This window comes from Strongylocentrotus purpuratus, unplaced genomic scaffold (genome assembly GCF_000002235.5).
Source record: "Strongylocentrotus purpuratus isolate Spur 01 unplaced genomic scaffold, Spur_5.0 spur5_scaffold_12, whole genome shotgun sequence".
In the NCBI taxonomy this organism is placed as follows: Eukaryota; Metazoa; Echinodermata; class Echinoidea; order Camarodonta; family Strongylocentrotidae; genus Strongylocentrotus; species Strongylocentrotus purpuratus.
This window is the reverse complement of record NW_022145597.1, coordinates 7,536,447-7,555,434: the sequence shown is the minus strand read 5'-3', so window position 1 is coordinate 7,555,434 and position 18,988 is coordinate 7,536,447. Positions and strand designations below refer to the sequence as shown.

The window sequence follows — 18,988 nt, the reverse complement described above, 5'->3', positions numbered from 1 at the left end:
ATGCAAAATCACGCGATTTTTACCTTTTTTGGAGGTTGGGCCCCCCCCCCCCCTGGCGCTCAAGGGGGGGGGGTGCAAATTTTAAAATTTTAGACGACCAAAAAAAAATTGTGCTCACTACCCCCCCCCCCCCCCCCCCCCCCCCCCAATGAGCGACTTTTCGGCTGGCTGAGCTGTTGCGATTTTTTTTTGGGACTCCAAAAAAAAAAAAAATGTCCGCTTACCCCCCCCCCCCCCCCCCCCCCCCCCCCCCCCCCCCCCCCCACCACCACCACTGAGCGACTTTTCGGCCGGCGCGATTTTCAAATTTTCGGGAGCAAAAAAAAAAAAAAAAGTTGGGCCCCCTCCCCTAAGAAATCCTGGATCCGCGCCTGTCTAGGCCTAGATCTACTCTAGATCTAGGCCTAAGGGTTAGTAGTAAAGTAGTAAAGTGTCTACAGAGTGACTCAGTGAGTCAGAAAAAATGTCCCACTTTTTAAAAGTTGTATTGTTTGAAGTAGTTTAGATCTATGAATATTTAATCATGGGTTTCATGATATGTCTTGATATTCTCCCAGTACATTTAGACCCTTAGGTACCATTTTCATTTGAATCTCTGCATGCATGACTGAACATCAGAGTATCGGACAATCTTTACAAAAATGCCAGATCTCACTTGCGCCAGCCAATTCCAAGTTACTAGTAATAGAGTCTACTGGGTGAGGAAAAAACAGTGCATTGAACAAAGACAGTCACACACAAACACACAACACACACGGTAACAATTGTTTCATAATTTCCCCTTTTCTGATGATCGAAGCATTGATTTTTATCAAGATCGCTAAATGTTTAAGTGGCATTTCGCTGACAATCTTTCCCTTTAGTACACGTTCACTACCACCATCATATTATTAGGGTGTCTGATCTCGCACCAGGTTTTGTGTGCTAAAATCCTTCCCATAGACATTGCATACAACCCTATTGAGTCTATGTGCATTGCAAAATTGGTCAAGTTTTTAAAAATAAATTTAGATTCAAACCTTTATCTGTTGTGATCCTGAAGGTGATACTCAATAAATCGGGTGTCATATGAAAGGGCAGATTAATTCCCATATTTCCAAAGGGGCTGCATCTCGGAATTCTAAAAATATCTTGGTAAAAACAGCGATTTAAATGCGTTTCCATGGCAACTCGGGAGATTTCTAACTTTTGAGATATGCAGCCCGATTGATAAGTAGTCCCAGTCCTAAGGAATATATCTATGTGCTTATTTTTTCGCTAGCCCCCAGGGATCATGTACGATTTAAGTTTGAAAATACCCTTCCCCCACTTTTTGCATATATAGCCTAATGCATTAGAATGCAGCTGTTGAGCAAAAAATGATAACTCGGCGTGAACCCCTTTTTTGTCCATTCTGACCCAAATGCTATGAATATTGCAGAGTTTTTGACGGGCTGTATCTTTTGATAGAAACATCGGTGAGTCTTGAGATTTGAAATGTATTATTCTGATTACATTTTTTATTCAAATATCCAATAAAAATGGTGAAAAACGATCCCCAAAATCGTTCAGACACCCTAATATTATCATCATCACCATTGTCATCATCTCAATCTTCATCATCATCATGAAGTGCACATGAATCCAATGTGCATGTGTGTGTGTGCATGTGCGTGTGTGCGTGCGCGTGCGTGTGTGTGTGTGTGTTTGTGTGTGTGTCTGTGTGGGTGTTTTTGTCTGTCTGGCTGTCTTTGTTCAAACACTATTTTATTCCTCACCCAGCAATTTGGCGAGAGATTCAAATGAAAATGGTACCTAAATGTACTAGGAGGATAACTCTATCAAAACATATCATGAAACCCATGATTAAATATTCATAAATATTCATACTTCAAACAATACAACTTTTAAAAAGTGGGACATTTTTTCTGACTCACTCTGTATAACTGTTACTGTTACTACTCTCATGTAGACCCTGGCCTAGTGTTGTGGGGCTAGTCTGAATCTGACTTGTCTGGAGGAAGTTGAGAGTATAGATCGAAAAATCAGACGTTTATTCGAGCATTGCTCTATTAATATGTTTCCCTGATGCTCTTATCTTGTGAATGGAGGAGAACAACAAACGTCAAAGAATCGTTAAAAAACTTCTTCGGAGAGGTGGATTTTTTCTATCTAGTTGAGAGTAATTGATCGTGAGTTGAACTTTTAAAGTTGAGTCTTCATCATGGTAATGATTAATACATTGATAAATATATGATCATGATTACAAAATACAATCGTACTAAAGAGTTAGGTTTCTTTGTGTATCCTACTTTGTTGAGACTAGTTTTTAGAAATATTTGACTTGGTTTTAAATCTTTCCAGTTTCTCTTTATATCAATAGGGACGTATTCATCCTAGTAGATTCCTAGCCAATCATGGAGGATGCTATTGCTATGGAGGACAACTTCCTGTGAGCATTGTCAACCCAACCCTGGGCCTGATAAAGAACTTTTGGCGGTAGGTATTCCGAAATGCTGTTGACAACATTTTCTGTGATTTTGAACTTAAACAAGTCGAAGACTAGATCTACCAAGCAATGGAACATACATAATTAGCCTTAAAGTGATAGTTGAGTTCTGGTCAAGGATTGCATTGTGAAAGAAACAGTGTGGAATCAATCAGAGAAAGCTGATCATGTAGCATATAAGTATTGGTATGTACTGCAAGGTTCTGGATTCATCAAAATGATAAGAAATTTGGCCCAGTCTTGGTAAAGTAACAAGCACTGTACACAGAAAGATGTATGGGACTACACCAACATGTGCTAATAATATAATTATTTCATTAATAATTCAGTGGTTAAATTTTTAAAGATACAAATAGGGCGAGAGAGAAAAAGAGAGCGCGAGCAAGCGAAAGAGAGTATACAGAGCAAACAGAAGGCGTGCAAGAGTGTAATGGAGATATGGAGAGAGATGAGAGAGACAAAGGAGATACATAAAGAGGAGGTAAATTAATGATATAGAAATAAACTTAAATAAAAATAAATAAGCTCGCATAAAATCACAATATGGCAACATGAAAAACAAGATATATATCTTTCTTTTAACAGTTCGCTAGGCCTACTATACTTTTTAATCATCTTAGTCTGAGTGAACCAATCATCATATTTCACAGTGTGAAACTTAATGTCATATTGTATTTCCAATTATCATAAATAGGCCCCAAGTTCTTCAAGATTATACTTACTGGTACATATTTCTTTTAAATTCAACTTTAATTTAATTTGTGCACAATTCTCATCACAGACAAGAGTATAGAGAGGAGCGAAGTGCGCATGCGTTGATGAATGGCCTAATGACGTACATATGAATATTTATGAGGTCGCGGATAATGACAATGTGCGCATGCGCCAGGTATAACAGTTCGTATGTGCGCATGCGCAAGATATTATAGATCCTCGCATTTTAAAATCTAATAATAATAATAGCTCGTTCTTATATAGCGCTTTTCAGGACCGGAGGCCCTTATTACCCCGGTCATTGGATTCAGGCTTACCCGCACACAATGTATGCACATTCTCCACTCCCTGGGGAGCATTCCAGCCAGGCGTCATTTTTACATGCGCACACTTGCTAATCTAACCACATTAGCTTTCGCATCCTACCGGGTACCCATTTAACACCTGGGTGGAGAGTGGCAAATGTAGATCAATGTCTTGCCAAAGGACATTAGTGCTAAATGAATATTTATGAGGTTTCGGATAATGACCATGTGCGCATGCGCCAGGTTTAAAAGTTTGTAGGAAAAAAAATCGCGCCCGCCCCCCCCCCTCCCCCCCCCCCCCCCGATCTACAATTTGTTGGCGGAAAAGTCGCAACTGATCTCCCCTACCTTTCTTCTTTCTTTTTTTCTTTCCATTTCTCTCCTCTTTCCCTTTCCCTTTCCATCCTTCTCTCTCTTTTAGGTTGCTGAGTGAGTGAGGGGGGGGGGGGAGGAGGGGAGGGAGGCAAGGTCTTTTCGGCCCCCACCCTTCTCCACGCGTTGTTGGCGGGATTAACCGCAAATGATCTATTTCCCCTTCTTTTCACCCTTTCTTTCTTCTTCCTCTTTTCTGTTCCCTTTTGGCTCTCCTTTTTTTCTTTTTCCTTCCTTCTCTCTTTTTTTTTTGGGGGGGGGGGGGGGGGGGGGGGGGGCGGGGGGAGGCAAGGACCATTTGCACAACCCCCACCCCGATCTACAACTTGTTGGCGGGAAAATTGCAACTGATACCCCCTTCTTTTCTTTTATTCTTCCTCAATTTTCCTTCCCTTTATCTCCTCTTTTCCCTTTTTCTTTGGGGGGGGGGGGGGGAGGCAACACCCTGGGAGGCGAGGCCCTTTCGCCCCCCCCCCCCCCCGATCTCTTTCTTTCCCCTTTTCTTTTCTTCTCCCTCTTCTTTCTTTCCCTTTCTCTCCTCTTTCCCTTTTCTCTTTTTTTTTCTTCCTTTTTTTTCCTTCTTTTTTTCCCCCTTTCCCCCTTCATTTTTTCCCCTTCCCCCTTTTTTTTCCCTTCTTTTTTTCCTAGGGGGGGGGGGGGGCCGGGCCCCCCCCCCTGGATCCGCCACAAGCTTACTTGCTTGATTTGATGTTGACGTATGATTGTGCCTTATCATTTTTGTGGAGAACTGAGAATGTTGCTTGATTTAATATCAAGTAAACGTTCGGAAAGTATAGTGTTTGAAGCCCATCGAAACTGTAACATGCCGACTGTGATTAAATTTTGGAATGGTAAACAAATATACCATGCACTGAGAGGCCCTAGTTGAAATTATGGAAAGGGGAAAGGTCTCTTGTCAATTATTTAAATCTTTTAAAGGAAATGTATATACCAGTACCCTACCCTTGTTGTGCATCTCAGAGCCCCTCCACTCTGCCCATAAACTCCGAGCGACGCAAATTGAATTTGACAAGTACTGCTTTCTGCAAAAAAAAAACACTAATATACATCATCAGTGACAATACAAGAGTCCAGTGCATTGTCTTTTTTAAGAGTTGCGATTAATCCAGTTAATTCGAAAATCCTCCGATCAATCTCAGACCTACATAATTCCCATCTCTCTGGTACACAGTGGCATCTCTATGAGTGCAGGAGGCACTTGCATTTGAAGATTTAACAAAAGTGAGAGGGCACAAAACATGTAAAAGAGAGAAAAGGAAAGGTCAGACGCATAAATCAAAGCTCATCAAAGCTCCTTATTTCTTCATGATAATATTTATGTAGACTTTTACGAAGTTTTCAAATAAACAGATAAACATGGAACAGCTTTCATAATGATATATCATAGATACATGTACTTTTCAAGCCGCATAAAAACTCCTCAAAGCTCCTCATCTCTTCATGATTTATGTAGACTTTTTAGGATGGATACTTTCTTGTCAAGTTTTGAATGGGGTATATATTTTATAAATTCTGTAGACATCTAGATTTCAAGCTATATTTTAACCTGTGATTGTGTTGTTACAACTGTATGCATACATTTACAAATATTATGAAAGTCTAAACTGACTCAGTGAATTCATCATTTTCAAATGTTATTGAAAAAAAAGGGTTATGGAAAATTTAAGGGACCATATGGTATTCAATGTCACAAAATGAATTTTCAGCTTGGATTCCGAAGGTCATATGAAAGTCTATTCTGACTCAGTGAATCCATCATTTTCAAATGTAATTGAAAAAAAAGGGTTATGGAAAATTTAAGGGACCATATGGTATTCAATGTCACCAAATGAATTTTCAGATTGGATTCCGAAGGTCATATGAAAGTCTATTCTGACTCGGTGAATCCATCATTTTCAAATGTAATTGAAAAAAAAGGGTTATGGAAAATTTAAGGAACCATATGGTATTCAATGTCACAAAATGAATTGAATTGAATTTGAATTTATTAACAACAACACATCACAATAATGACAGTACATATGAACAATCATATAATGCAAAGAATAATACTGATACATGTATACATAACACAAGAGTAATGTCGATTGAACAGTAATGGTTTTAAAACGATATTTTTTAGACATACATCTGCATACTATTAAATGTACAAAAGATATATACGTAAATATGTATATTACTATGTTTAGGTGAAGTTGTTAATGGGAACTAGAAGTTAGCACAAGTGCTAGTCGAGCCTAGTTCCATTCTTTGGCAAGATTTTTTTTTCTGTTAATTTGTTTTTACATATGAATGTAAAACTTGTTTGTTTTGTATTTACATATATACAACAAAATAATACAATATCATGTAACTTTTTTTCTTTACTAAAATGAAAAAATAAAAATAAAAAAGCTTAAGCGTTAAAGCATTATAATGAAAGAAGACAAATCTTTGAAGAAATAAAATCATCAATGTGTTCATAAAAATGAAAAGGATGTATTAATAAAAAATAATCATACACATGTTCGTACATGCACAAATCGTGTAAAGGCTTAAGGCCGCTATAATCGTTAACAAGGAAGTGTATACTTATATAAAAGGAAGACAAGTAATATAAAAGGAAGAAACGAAGGGGGGTGGGATTGAGCCCACGTCATTTACATAGAAGGTAGGTGGAAAGATGTCTCCGAAAAGATAACCTTGATGTTTTTAATCTAATTTCATCTGGCACATCATTCCACAGCTTTGTTCCTACAAACGAAATACAAAATTGCCCTTGCGTTGTCTTACATTTTGGTTGATAAAGTAAGCCACTTTCTTTTCTCCTAGTTGCATATCTGTGCTGTATCATCTGACAATAATCCACTAAAGAGTGTGGTAAAAAACCTTTTACCAAATCATACATAAATGTTGATACAAGAAGTTCATGAAGTTGAAAAATATTTAAAATGTTTAGACTTTGAAAAAGAGCTTTGGAGTCTGTTCTAAGTGGACTGAATGTTATTGCTCTCATTGCCATTTTTTGACTTAAAAATATACAATTTAGATTACATTTGTAAGTGCTCCCCCATACTTCTACTCCATAAGAGAGGTGAGGCTGTATAAAAGCCTTATATAACAACACAAGTATATTCTTGGGAACAAAATGTCTCAGTTTAAACAGAATACCTACTTTCTTTCTTATGCATTTGTTTATTGTCTGAATATGTTCTTTCCATGAAAGGTGACAATCAATTTCAATTCCTACAAATGATGCAACAGATACCTCTTTAATATCTGATCTTGATATTCTCACAGATCCCTTTTTGTCTATTGACCTACCTTTGGATTTCATAATCATATAGCTTGTTTTCTGTAGGTTGATTGTGACTTCATTTGCATTACACCATTCCTGCACCTTCATTAAATTTTCACTTACAGTTTCTAAATCAATTTCTTTTTCTCTAGGATTAAAAGTATGAAAAAGATTTGAATCATCAGCAAATAATCTGAAATTGAAAAAGTTTGTGGAGTTAGGTAAGTCATTTATATATAGTAAAAATAATGTTGGTCCAAGAACGGAGCCTTGAGGGACACCACATGTTATATTCAATTTCAAAGACATTTTGTCTTTATATTGTATAAACTGTGATCGTTTACACAAATAATCTTCAAACCATTGCAAGGCTAACCCACGTATTCCATAGTGTGACATTTTTTTTTGAGGAGAATGCTGTGGTTTATAGTATCAAATGCCTTTTGAAAGTCAATAAAGATGCCAACTGTTGTTCTACCCTCATCAAAGTATTTCAATAGTGTATTTGCAAGATTAATCAAAGATAACTTAGTGCTATGTTTCTTACGGAAACCATACTGGTGTTGAAACAAGATATTGTTTGCTTCCAGATAGTCAATTACACGATTATTTATTATTTTCTCAAAGATTTTACCCAGTATAGGTAAAACTGAAATAGGTCTGTAATTACCAGCTAGAACTTTTCGCCCCTTTTTATAAATAGGTGTCACTTTTGCTACTTTCAGTGCGTCTGGAAATTTACCTCTTTCTGTGGAAAGATTGAAAATATATGTTAATGAGCTTGAAATGTATAGGGCAGCATCCCTCAACAATCTTGCCGGCAAATTATCATAGCCACATACTTTTTTTGTATCTAAAGTCTGTTAGTGGCATTTCAATTCATTCTCTGTTATTGGTTTTAAAAATAGTGATTTTTCTGTTCTATATCCTAAATATTCTGTAAAGTCAGAATTCACTGGTGGTATTTCCTTTGCCAGCTTTGGACCTATGTTTACAAAAAAGTTAGCTATTTCATTGTTAGAAGTTATCACTCTATTTTCTCCACTACCTGAGCTTAATAATTTCTCTACATTGGTCACTTTATTTTTGACATTCCCACCACTCAACAACTCGTTAATTGTTCTCCACGTTTTACGACTATCATTCTTGTTAATGAAGAAGAGGTTACTATAATATTGTCTCTTTGCATTTCGTAGAACTGTAGTTAGAACATTTCTATACCTCTTGTATTCTTACTCGTCTTTCTGTTGGAAATTTGATGCCTTTAGTTTAGAAAACAACTTGTGCTTCTTCTTGACTGATTTTAAAATAGCATTAGTCATCTATGGTTTTCTCCCAGCATTTTCCCCCTTTTTTAGGTTCTTCGAAGTTGATGATATAATTGGTGCATGCTTGTCACAGACTTGCGTAAACAAGTCGTAAAATACAGAGTACGACTCATTTAATTTTGTACACGAACCACTTACATTGTTCCAATCAATTTTACCTAGATCATCATGGAATTTATTAATATCATAATTTCTGAAGGTACGAAACACAGACTTTTTGTGGCTTGTTTTACTTGCCTTTCTAAGATGCTCAAATGCAACAAAGATAGGGAAATGATCTGATATATCAGTTTCCATAACTCCAGCATAAGTAGAAGAAATTGTTACATTAGTGTACACATGGTCAATAAGAGAGGAAGTTGTTTTAGTTACTCTTGTTGGTGAAGTGATTAGTTGCTACATACCCAAACATTGTAAAGAAGTTAAAAATTGTTCTGCTTTCATATCTATTCCTTCTTTGTGTAGTACATTAATGTTAAAATCTCCAAGTAAAACTACATTTGCTTTATCAATTTTCAATCTTTCTAATGTTATCAGCAAGGAGTTTTGAAATTGATCAATATCAGTATTGGGCTTACGATAAATAATACCTACAGTAATTTTCCTACCATTCAGGTCAGTTTCTAACCAGAGACTTTCTGTGTGAGTGACTTCATGGTCAAGAATAACATATTTTAATGAAGAGTGAATGTAAGCTCCAACTCCTCCACCCCTTGTGCCACCTGTTCTACACTTTACCTCAAGGACATAATCATTGAAACCTAAAATACCTTTGTTTGAAACATTCTACACTTCTGATAAGGCAATTATATCAAATTTTGTTTTTAATGTATCTTCATATAACAAATTTAGATTATCAAAGTTCTTATTAAGAGATCTGATATTAACATGTGAAATACAGAATGAATGTAACATTTGCTCTGATAATGTATTATCAAATAAATGAGGGCTAACATTATGTGATTAAATTACAGATGTCTCATTTTGTTCCATTTAAATACTAAAACATTTGTTGCTCATCATGTTTATAAGTCATTTACATTATGGAGAGTTTAATTTTCAGATTGGATTCCGAAGGTCATATGAAAGTCTATTCTGACTCAGTGAATCCATCATTTTCAAATGTAATTGAAAAAAAAGGGTTATGGAAAATTTAAGGGACCATATGGTATTCAATGTCACAAAATGAATTTTCAGATTGGATTCCGAAGGTCATATGAAAGTCTATTCTGACTCAGTGAATCCATCATTTTCAAATGTAATTGAAAAAAAAGGGTTACGGAAAATTTAAGGGACCATATGGTATTCAATGTCACAAAATGAATTTTCAGATTGGATTCCGAAGGACATATGAAAGTCATTATCAAGCACTATCACGCATATTATCAATTAATCTTCCGAATTTGAAATTACCTTTCTCTGGGACCGAGAGTAGGTTACCAGCCCTAATATAAACGTCAGCATCCCAAGAGCTGTTTCATATTATCTGAGCAGTGTCTACCTATACCTACACACCACACCACATCATCATCATGATCTGTGCATTGAGTCTCGTGCTTGGTTTGGCAGTCTTACAGGGTGGTAATGGACTCACCGACGATGAGAAATCACAAATCCTGGCTAAACATAACAAGTACCGTAGTGAAGTACAACCACCTGCTGCAAACATGTTAGCTCTGGTAAGTTTTTATATATACGATACTTGCTGATCTTGCGACACCTGCACTTGCTCTTGCGAACCCCCCCCCCCCCCCCCCCAAAAAAAAGCCATAATTTGTTTTGTTATACAGCCTGTGATATACATTTCGTTTAAATAGCTTCTAAGGTGATACACACTGGATACACATCATTTGTTTTGTCATACATTGCATCAGCATACTCACATAGCACAATATATGTGAATAAATAGGCTTGGCCAGCTATAATTAGCATGGCAGCCATCTTGGAACAAATTGCAAAATAGTAAATAGTAATGCCCTGCCTCCTCCTTATGTTTAAATGTCCGGACGAGAAACACATTATTTTTCTTACTTGGCCTTTTACCTAACCCTAACCATTTTCAAGATTTGCGGAGAGAGGAACGAACAAATTTGTTAAAATTGATAATGATAATAATAATAAGTACATGTACTATTATTATTATTGTTATTGTTGTAATCATTATTACATGTATTATCATTATTATTATTATCATGCAGAGAGGCCTTATCAGCAAGAATGCTGTTATTCCCTATACAGTGCGTCCCAGAAAAAACGAAACCGAGAATTATTGATGTTTTATCATAACTTTGTCACAGTTATAATTAATAAATGAAACATATTTAGAAAGCTTAGATCCTCTTCTTTCATTTGATGCAACTCATATGATGCATATTTCACGCATGAGTGATTAAAATGAATTTGAAGAGAGGAAACCAAAAAGTCATTTGGCGGACGGTATCTGAATTTCAAAGAGAAAATCACATTTCTAAAAGGTTCAGTTTCTGCCCTTTCATATGACACCTTAATCAGGAAAAATGAGCTAGGAATAACAAAGTTCTGTTTGTTTAAAGTAGTGCTTGCATTAACATAATTTTGTCGAACGAATTCGTTTTTCCTAGCTGCCTGCCGTAGCAACAAGTAGCAGTGACAAAAGACTTAACTCCGTTTCGTTGACAATCATCCGTGCATGAATTCTCTCGTCTACGGCCGATTGTCAACGAAACGGAGTTAAGTCTTTTGTTAATTCCGTTTGTTGCTACGGCAGACAGCCAGTGAAAACGAATTCGTTTGATAAAATAATGGAAATGCAAGCTACTTTAAACGGACAGAACTTTGTGAGTCTGTCCTATAATCTCACATATTATTTCGTCTGTCATCCCTCTTGACTCCCAATACACACAAATAACACAATAATACACTTCAATTATTGTGGAATAGCCTGACAACGATTAGAATTCAAAAAACGGGAGCAAAAGAGAACAGAAGAGAAATGAGCAATCTAAATTTAAGTCATGCCAAATAGACTCCTAGTTAAATATATTTTAACATTGTTTAATAATAATGGCATTTCTATAGCGCCGTCTATCGAGAAATCCTATTCTGAGGCGCAGTAATTATTACCCCGGCTTTACCCTTGCTGCCGTATATCACAGAGCTCCAGTATTTCAAAGAACTAATTCATTTACTTCACGCGGGTTTACTATAATGAAATCTGAAAGTTAGTACCCAACTGACAAACGAGTCCAATTTCGACTAAAACCACTATCTTGCTCGTTTAAACTTGTTACCTTGTTTGAATCCAACCGATTCTAAAGTTTTATTATGTTTCAGGAACTTGCCTTTCCCACTTAATACATATGCGTACAGAACACTGTCATTGAATAATTTGATTCATAACCATGACATTTTAGATCCGAAAACGTTATCTTTCAAGAAAAAGTTGAAATTCGAACAAATGATCGTTATATTCAAATATGAACAGGCAAACCTGTGTACGAGACAAAACCTCGTTTTCTTTGCCCTTCTTTTGATAATTTTTAAAATCCTGTCCGTAAGGTGAAAACACCATCCATGCTAATAACATGTCATTAAATTCAATTAACACAACTCTTTGTTCCGGCAACACTTTGTTGGTGGTAAATAAAACAGCGACAACAAGAACGAGTGTTAAATCTGCCCAAAACATATCCATATATTGACAAAGAGAAACGAAACATGTATGTATAAATCTACTGCTGTTACAAATCCTCACGAATAATTGAAGATTCCTTGTAAAATAAAAACACGAATTTCACTACCTACGAATATTTGCGGTCTTCTTTAAACCAGCTCTGTGGAAAAATATTTTTTGTAATTTCTCCCAATCAAAGTTTATAGAATAAATTTGATCACTTACATCCAAATGAATATGATGCATTTTGCGTATCTACGCTCACTTGCGGGTCAATCCAATTTTGTATTGAACATGAATAAAGCACTAATTCAAAGGATTCCTTTTCCAACAATATGTTACTGATTGTGCTGTTTTCCCATCCGCAATCTTAAATTATATTCAATTTTGATAAATCTTTGATTGATTTTCCTTCCTGAAAAAAAATTATGATTATTTAATCATGTCACATGTTTGAAGTTAAAAAAAAAAAAAATTGCCCAAGACACAAACATGTTCTGAGAATGAACAAAGCAAAAATTATGCTTATCTTATATTTAGCTGCACGACACGCCGTGCTATTTCTCAAATCTAACAGAAAAAGCCCTTTTCACAATTTCAAAGACTTAATAACCAATAATTTGTGCTCCAAACTAAGTGTCGTCAACATTGCCATCTTTTGACTTCTCACTGCTCCTTCGCCCGTGCCTCTTCCAAAGCCTATTTGGCACGAAAGCTCTGGTATCGGCGAGCAACAACTGTCTTATAATATTATGCACTGGTATAACTTGACTGTTTGTTTTCTATTTATTTCTCTTATTACCTTTGTTCCAATAAACTGGTCTGAATTGAATTGGCCAGATTTCTTGGAAATACCTTCCTTTGCCACATATATTCTCGTAGAATTTCTACTGGACAATTAAGTACTTCATTTACCATTACTCATCAAGATGGTATTGCGCCTGCGATACTGATCTGGTCTTCTCCGCCAACATATTACGGATAAATTATGAGCTTTCAAACACAATGTCAGAAACGAGAATATAAACGAGATCTCTTAAAAATTCAAACATAATCGCAACCTCCGTACTTATTGCATAAATAACTGAAAAAACACTGCGTCCTTCTTGACGACGAGTCTTGCATGGACGTCACTTCTCCCCTTCGCTTCGGCTCCGATGATAGTCAAGCCATGACGATAAGATTCTCAAATCAAACCCTCGCTTCGTCCACCGCTCCATGTATGGCCTTCTTGACTCCTAAACCTGGAGAGTGTAAATAAAAATAACATGGTACAACTAAAAGTCTTCAATGCGACAAGCATAAATCTGCTTCGAGGGCTACCAACATTTCACTTTTGGCCCTGCATCCTCCTCACCAGAGGGCAATATTTCAAATTCTTCAATAAAATGAATAGAACTTATCACCATCCCAGATCATGGGCCCAAATGAAGCAGACTTCCAATATGGGACTATATTAGTGAGCCCTTGCTTTTAATATCCGGCACCAATTTATCAACAGTTTTGGCAATGAATCGAGATGATGGTACCTACCCACCAATCTCACTCAACTCTGAGAAAAAACATCAATACAACTTGTCCCATTACACCATCTGGAATTAAACTTTCTAGTTCTGGTATTATAATGACAAACATTAATTATTCTGTCAAACACATGAGTCCCCCACTTTTGATCAAGCCTATGTTACAAGCCTCAATTTTCATATATGTCAGTCGTCACTGTCTGACGTCCTACTCAATCTATCAACCTGCCTGTACTCGCGTCTAGATATCCAAGCCGGATAATTTTTTACATTGTTTTCTTCACAAACAATTCGTATTTCCAAAGCCTTTTCTTGGCAGGCGGAGTTACCACTCCATTATATCACGATGTCCACAACATTCTTGTTGTCCGTGTACCAGCGTACACTTTGCCCTTCCAGGCGATGCTCGAACAATACTTGCCGTTCTCACGACGGCTTCGAGCACTCTACACGAGGAGCTTTGAATCTTCTCAGACTCGGACCAAACTCCCATGAGTTCTATGTTACTATTTAACTTGTCTACACTCAATCTATCAACCTGCTTGTTCTCACGTCTAGATACTCAAGCCGGGTCAATTTTTACATCGTTTTCTTCACAAACAATTCGTATTTCCAAAGCCTTTTCTTGGCAGACGGAGTTACCACTCCATTTTAGATTTTATCACGATGTCCACAACATTCTTGTTGTCCGTGTACCAGCGTACACTTCGCCCTTCCAGGCGATGCTCGAACAACACTTGCCGTTCTCACGACGGCTTCGGGCACTCTCCACGAGGAGTTTTGATTCTTCTCAGACTCAGATCAAACTCCCATTGAGTTCTGTGTTACTATTTAACTTGTCTACATTTTCCCTGCACAAAACCGAACCCTGCCAGCATATCTCATGTTTACCGAGATAGGAGCATTCCAACTCTTTCTGTTCACACACTTGAACGACTCTATTGTCTTTAATAGACCAGTTCACGGTTATCCACGAATCCTCAAAAAAATGAAGAGTTCCCATTTAATACACTTTGAAATAAACACTCCAATAGCGATGGAGGTACTATATAAATGGCCTTTGTGTCCCCTTTTCAAAGAATTCTTCCACCTGTGTATCGTGGAGTGCACTGCTTGTGCATAAAATGAATAATGACTACATCACTTTCATGAACACTATCCAGTATTTTGTCTCCGTGTATTTCACAATTTGGTCTGCGATGACCTTTATCTACTCATGCTCAGACTGCAGCTATGAATTGACACACCGATTATCCAAACACGATGTGCATTGACACTATCTTTCCCACTACCTTCGCTAGAGACCTCACGAGCAAAAAAAATACCAGACCTTCGATCTTTAGAAATTATAGTGGAAATAGAAACCTTAAAATCGTTAATGCGTTTCTTTGCGATTCGCACTCGTTCGTTCAGAAAATCCCAATTTATTCCTAGCCAGGAAGTATTTCCCACTGACATTTTTCTTCAGCAAGAAGAAGACCTAGACCTTAGGTTCCTTTAGCATTGAGACGCGTAGAGAATCAGCCCCTTTCCTGCTGTCATGCCCTGCAATTCCGTGTTCAAGAAACATGATTGCATTATGACCATGACCACGCCAATAACTGTCAAGAAATCTCATCACTTTTAATAGTGAACACATACCCCGAAATGCCTAAAAGTAAATCGTTGAAAACGTCATACCTTATTTCACCGAAATCCCAGGCAAAGCCTAACATTTGGCTTTCCTCATTGACCATACCAATGTGAAGGTATTAATACCAACTTCAGGCCGAACGTGAACACATAGTCACCCATTTCATCTTTCACAATTAAACATCTTTATATTTCTCTTTGTATTAATTGAGATTGACGCTCCTTCAATCTTGAACTTATCTGCACTGTCCTTTGTAATCGGACACAGAATGTATTACAAGAAGCCTCTCTTCAACCTCGTTAATACATTTTCTACTCTTTTAATACTTAAATGACATGTAAAGGGAACTTGTACCCTTTTTCTACTATCACAGACGTATCTATCAGCAATTTTCTTTTTTCTCCCCAAAAACAATTCCTTCTTCTCTCGTAGTCTCCCTACATGAAATATGCCAGCTACGAAACTCGTTTCACACTCCAATGCACGGTGATCTTTACTTTCTTTCAACCTCCTCTTATTCAATTATACAATCCTTCTCTACCAATTTACCCATCTCTCTCTCGACAATTTTCGAATGGTCTTTGGCAGAAAGATTATAGGACAAATTAATCCCTAAAGGAGTTGAATGTAAGGGTAATTTGTACCCTTGTTCGATTATATCAGACATAATTATCAGCACTGATATATATATATATATATATATATATATATATATACATTTCCCAACATTCCTTCTTAATTTTCTCGTAGTCTCCTACAGGAGGTGCCATTTTGACAGTTACGAAACTCATTTAACACACCGTTTTAGTACATGGAGAATCTTTCCTTTTCGTATTACCTATACACTTCTTCTTTACCAATTTACCTATCTCTCTCTCGAGACAAACCTTTCCAGAAAGATTATTGGGTAAATTAACCCCTATAAACGGGTGAATGTAAGGATAATTTTACTTAGCTCTGTATTGTAAATAAGATAAATGAAGACCTCTCTGTCGTCAACTCTCCAATGCCCTGCTTTTCCACACGAAAAACACTATCCCGGATTTCTGATTGCTATTAATATGCTGCTCAAAAAACTTCTTAGAAGTCAACGAATCGGGCTGGCCTGGCAGCCCCGTTTGGTTGTCTCGCATGTCCGCGTTCACGAGATCGACAACCTCGGTCGGCTCCACGGTAGTTGTCTCGTTGAAAGTTCAAGCTAGAATGATTCAATTACACACAGGCGCGGATCCAGGATTTCTTAGGGGGGGGGGCCCAAATTTGAAATTATGCGAGCCAAATATTGGTACGTTATCGTGACCAACAGTGACGTAATGCGGGGGGGGGGGGCGAGTTTCCCCCTCCCAGGCTTTGATGTTTCATTATATTATTAGAGAAAGAAGACGATTCGTTGTACCGTTCTCGAAAATAATTCTCGTCTGAATTTAGTTTTTCTCCTCCCGCGCGAAGCGCGTAAAATTTTACGATTTATTAAATTATTAGAGAAAGAAGACGAGTCGTTGTACAGTTCTCGACTCTTAATCCTTGTCTAAATTCAGTCCCCCCCCCCTCCCCCTCCTGCGCGAAGCGCGGAAGCTTTGACGTTTTATTAAACTATTAAAGGAAGAAGACGATTCGTTGTACCGTTCTCAAAAATAATTCTCGTTTGAATTTAGTTTTTCCCTCCCGCGCGAAGCGCGGAAAATTTTACGATTTATTAAATTATTAGAGAAAGAAGACGATTCGTTGTACAGTTCTCGACTCTTAATCCTTGTCTAAATTCAGTTCCTCCCCCTCCCCCTCCTTCGCGAAGCGCGGAAGCTTTGACGTTTTATTAAACTATTAAAGAAAGAAGACGATTTGTTGTACCGTTCTCGACCCTTTATCCTCGTCTGATTTCAGTTTCCCCCCCCCCCTCCCGCGCGAAGCACGGAAGCTTTTAATCTTCATTTAATCATTAGAGAAGAAGACGATTCGTTGTACAGTTCTCGACTCTTAATCCTTGTCTAAATTCAGTTCCTCCCCCTCCCCCTCCTGCGCGAAGCGCGGAAGCTTCTACGTTTCATTAAATCATTAGAGAAAGAAGACGATTTGTTGTACAGTTCTCGACTCTTAATCCTCGTCTGAATTCAGTTCCCCCCCCCCCTCCCGTGCGAAGCGCGGAAGCTTTTACGTTTCATTTAATCCTTAGAGAAGAAGACGATTCATTTTACCGTTCTCGAAAATAATCCTCATCGGAATTTAGTTCCCCCTCCATCCCGCGCGAAGCGCATAAGCTTTTACGTTTCATCAAATAATTAAAGATTCGTATTACCGTTCTCGCCTCTGAATCCTCGTCTCAATTCAGTCCCCCCCCCCCCCCCCCTCCTCCCCTCCTGCGCAAGGCTTTGACGTTTTATTATTAGAGAAAGAAAACGATGCGTTGTACCGTTCTCTATACTCTTTAATCCTTGTCTGAATTTCAAAGAGGTGGGGTCGAGGCGGCGGAGCCGGCCCCGGAAGCTCAGGGGTTTTAGGCGTTTAATTAAGGTCAGATGAGCATATTTTTGTGTATACCTTATTATTTTGTGACACTGGCAAGTCACTATTTGGCGTGGGGTCCATGGGGCGGAGCCCCAAAAAATCAGGGGTTTTAGGCATTAAATTACCGTCAGATGATCATCTAAGGGCCCGCCGTAGGGCCCTAGATGGAATCCAGGGGGCAAAGCCCCCGGAAGTTTAGGGGTTTAGGCATTTAATCACGGTCAGATGAGCATATTTTGATGCCTCGAGGCTCTCGATCCCCGCCGTACCTCGGGCCCTGACATGTAGGAATCTCAAGAATCATATTTTTTGCCTGGTTGTAAATTTAGGAATTTTTTTATTTTCCAACAAACACATACAAACGTATAATTTACTAAAAAGTGAGGAAAAATTTCGGAAATTATGTCATTTCAGCATTATTTGTAATACACCGTTGTGGAATCAGAAATAAACCACGTTTGAATTTGATTTCCCCCAAGCCCCCCCCCCCCCCCTTTATCAGTACGCCAGTATCTCCTCTTTTCCTTTTTTTCTTTCCCTTTCCTTCCCTCTCTCTTATTTTTTTTTTGATTGGGGGGGGGGGGGGGTTAACAGCCTGGGAGGCAAGGCCCTTTCGGCCCCCCCCCCGATCTACTTCTTCCCCCTTTACTTTTCTTCTTCCCCTTCTTTCTTTCCCTTTTTCTCCTTTTTCCCTTTCTCCCTTCTTTTCCTTCTTCTCTCTTTTTTTTTTTTTTTTTTTTTTTTTTGCGGGGGGGGGGGCCAAGGCCCGCTCGGCCCCCCCCCTGGATCCGCGCCTGATTACACACTAATTCATGCCACGCTCTGGTCTCCGTGGCAGAATTAGCTCGCACACCTGTACGAGCTGCCTATGCAAATTACATTCCATCGGGGCACAGCCCCGGACCCAACATAAGTATGCATTCATTAACGATACAAACAACATTTGTCTGCTATACAATCGTACCGCAGACAAATAATATTCCTAGCTCTTTCCTGACTGAGGTGTCATATGAAAGGGCAGAAACTCAACTTTTTAGAAATGTGATTTTCTTTTTGAAATTCAGATACCGTCCGCCAAATGACTTTTTGGTTTCCTCTCTTCAAATTCATTTTGATCACTCATGCGTGTAATATGCATCATATGAGTTCCATCAAATGAAAGAGGAGGATCTA

General features: G+C 38.0%; 1 protein-coding gene across 1 annotated transcript in view; it reads left to right on the top strand.

Annotated features, from left to right (window-relative positions):
- The first annotated feature begins 2,436 nt into the window (after nt 1–2,436).
- The window catches only part of LOC100893066 (cysteine-rich secretory protein 2), a 32,544-nt gene continuing 15,992 nt past the window's right edge, over nt 2,437–18,988 (top strand). The window contains exon 1 of the mRNA XM_030981732.1: nt 2,437–2,478. The gene's annotated coding sequence lies outside the window, so the exon portion shown is untranslated. The remainder of the gene's footprint in view (nt 2,479–18,988) is intronic.